Here is a 3312-nt window from a genome sequence, read left to right on the forward strand (position 1 = left end):
TGAATACTCTCTTCCTGGTCTAAAATAATGATAGGCAAATACTATAGGAGCCTGATACAAAATGCTACAGTAATTTCAAAGTAAAGTGGTCAGACGGATTTAAAGGATTTTGCTTCTGTACTCTTATGTTCCATACATTCTATGCGTGCAGTGGGTCTGCTTTCACATGAGTAATACATGTTTTAAAGCAGCCTATATAATTAATATATATGTAAGGTAATAAATCTCCTCATGGATAAAATGACCTTTTCTGCCGTATGAGGCTGTGTGGGCAGTGTGTTCACATTGGGAGCCGCACACTGGATTTGGAGGAAAGAGCGAGACTACTGTGCAGGCCAATGGTCAAATGTGGTCAATGTGAACACATCTTTGGAGCAGGAAACACTGCCAAGTCTGGGTCAGCGACACTCTGGGTCATCTAACTATGTCTCCTCTGATTGGCTGAAATCTCTCAGATCTGTCTCTCTGTCAGATGCTGTAAAATGTCATACATAAGCACACACACACACATACACACTCTGGCACCAAATTAGCACTCAAGAGTCTGTAAATGTGTGTGTGTGTGACATAGTTGGCCTTCACTTTCATTTGTACAGTCTAAACCCAGTCAAGTAGACATGTCCACATTAACCTGACAACTGAAGTCAATAATATTTAGTCTTTACTAGCTTGGCTTCGCCACAGTCACCACTAAACTACTCTAGTCTATCATCAAAATGTCAAAGCAGCTACTGTATCATTGAGCTTCCATACATTCCATGTGTACAGGGAGGCTGCGAATAAACTGATATGTTATAAATGTCTTCACAAAGCATCTATTCTAATAAATAACCTTTTCTGCCATATTAGGCTGTCTGGGCAATCTGTTCACGTTGAGAAGCGCACACTGGATCTGGAGAAAAGGGAGCGAATATAACCGCACAGATGAAAATGTCAAGCTAAGGCATTTAGATAAACGCACGCTGCCTTGCGAGCCAGAACCAAAACTGTGTTCCTCCTCCGGCCCGGCCTGTTGTGCCATGTGCTCACGTCTGGCTGTGAGAACCTCCAGAAAAAGGTTCCTCAGATGTGTTTTGTCAGTGAGAACATGGCTGTAGAAATGGGTCGATCAGGGATTAGAAATGATTAGAACACGGTTAGAAATTATTAAAAGGACTTCATTGTCATTGTAAGCAGAGCAAACAACGAAGTTGCAACAGTTGCAACTCCCAACTGGTGTATGAAAAACGTCAGAATAAAAAAACAACAACATAGAACACAATAATATTTATTATTGTTAATAATAGATAATAATAATAAACAGACTGTACCTGCTCAGTGCCTTTGCTTTAGATCAGGGGTGTCAGGCAGTGCAGAGGCTCCTGCAGAAAGGAGTGTTACGGCACTAAACATACTGTACCTGCCTGATCTGCTCTGGATTTGCACATCTATCTTTCCTGCTTCCTGGCCACATCCTCTGGGTCCAATCACAAACGAGCTTATCCACCAGGTGCCCCCGGATCGTTGGTCTTATTGCTTGAAGCACTATCCAAAAACGTACAGAGTCATTTGAGCTATGCCCATTGATCACGCCTCTTGATCCCCAGACTAATGTTACATTTGAAAAGATTTAGCTTATGGTGATAGCCAGACTAACGCATACCCATTTAACACCACAAGCGAGTAGATAGCAGGCTACTAGCAACAGCATATATTCACAACAGCATTCACGCTTATGATCATGTGGAAACATCATGCAGCTCTATAAGTTAGGCTATCTTTAGCTTTGTTCTAGTTCACCGTTGTGTGTAGCTTTAAAACAGTGTGTAGCCTAATCTTTAACACCAGTAAGCATCCATTCAGTAGCCCTGCCTTGCCTCCCTTGCCCTTACCCATCTCAAATGACTCGCTATCTCAGCTGTCTCCATCCTCTCTGTTTTCGCTGGTAACAGAAACATTTGATGTCCACGGTGGCCTTGAAGTCTTCAGTGAATTCGCTTAACATTGTGTGCTCGTAACACTGTGTGTGTGTGTGTGTGTGTGTGTGTGTGTGTGTGTGTGTGTGTGTGTGTGTGTGTGTGTGTGTGTGTGTGTGTGTGTGTGTGTGTGTGTGTGTGTGTGTGTGTGCTGTTATTCTCTCACCTGCATAAACAAAAGGTGTGAGTGTGGACCACTGGATTTATTTTTCCCTTCCTGTCCAAAACTGGGGGGCACATGAACCTTGCTGGTGGGCCTGATGTTTGACCCCCCCACTTTAGATAAAGCCGTGAACAGCTGAAGGATGTTTTATCAACAACACACACACACACACACACACAGAGCTTTAGCATCAGCAATGGAATAGATGTTAGCTGTGGTTACCACCAGTGAGGGTGAATTCTGTTTGCATTGGCGTCTGCTCACAGACATGCTGTGCAGTGACACGGCACAGCCACTAGATGGCAGCACATTCAAGCAGCACACTAGCAGGAGTCTGCCTATTGGCCAGGCATAGGGCAGTAGACCTGACAGTCTACAAGGAAGACCCAGTGTCCTGTGTGCTGTTCACTACGGAGGTGTGTGTGTGTGTGTGTGTGTGTGTGTGTGTGTGTATCTGTGTGTGTTGAGCCTTTTGGCTGCTGAGGTGGAGCACCCTACTTAATTAGCAGACTATGCTAGTGTGTGTACTGTGCATGAAGTGATCCTTTTAGCACCTTTGCTAACAACACACACACACACACTCTCTCTCGCACACACACACACACACACACACACACACACCAGCTCACTGCCTGCAGAGCCTCACACTATACCACTACACACACAAGAGCTCAGAGCCTGCTGTGTATCACTTCATCTGACGACACACACACACAAGCTTCAAGCCTGCTGTGCCCCACACTTAGTCTGATCTATACACACACACACACACACACACACACACACACACACACACACACATTCATTGAGCCGTTGTGTGGGCTGGCCTCCACTCTGCGCTAATGATGTGGAGTGCTAATGAGGGCTAATGAAGTAGCGCCCGCTAAGCAGGCCGGAGATGCACGCAGCCTCAAGCATCATTAACACACACGAGGGGTGTGTGAGCCTAGCAGCAGGAGCTAATCACAGAGCGCTACACACACACACACACACACACACACACACACACACACTGACTGTACTGAGCGCTACACACACACTAGCAGCAGGAGCTAATCACATAGTGCTACACACACACACACACACACACACACACACACACACACACACACACTGTACTGAGTGCTACAAACACTAGCAGAAGGAGCAGATCACAGTGATACACACACACACACACACACACACACACACACA

At 45.4% G+C, this 3312-nt stretch overlaps 1 protein-coding gene across 1 annotated transcript in view; it reads left to right on the plus strand.

The window, feature by feature from the left end:
• The window catches only part of msrab (methionine sulfoxide reductase Ab), a 48021-nt gene extending 47166 nt beyond the window's left edge, over positions 1 to 855 (plus strand). The window contains exon 6 of the mRNA XM_062522656.1: positions 1 to 855. This exon is cut by the window's left edge and continues 681 nt beyond it. The gene's annotated coding sequence lies outside the window, so the exon portion shown is untranslated.
• Positions 856 to 3312: the final 2457 nt, after the last annotated feature.

Source organism: Sardina pilchardus, chromosome 20, assembly GCF_963854185.1.
Source record: "Sardina pilchardus chromosome 20, fSarPil1.1, whole genome shotgun sequence".
Classification (NCBI taxonomy): Eukaryota; Metazoa; Chordata; class Actinopteri; order Clupeiformes; family Clupeidae; genus Sardina; species Sardina pilchardus.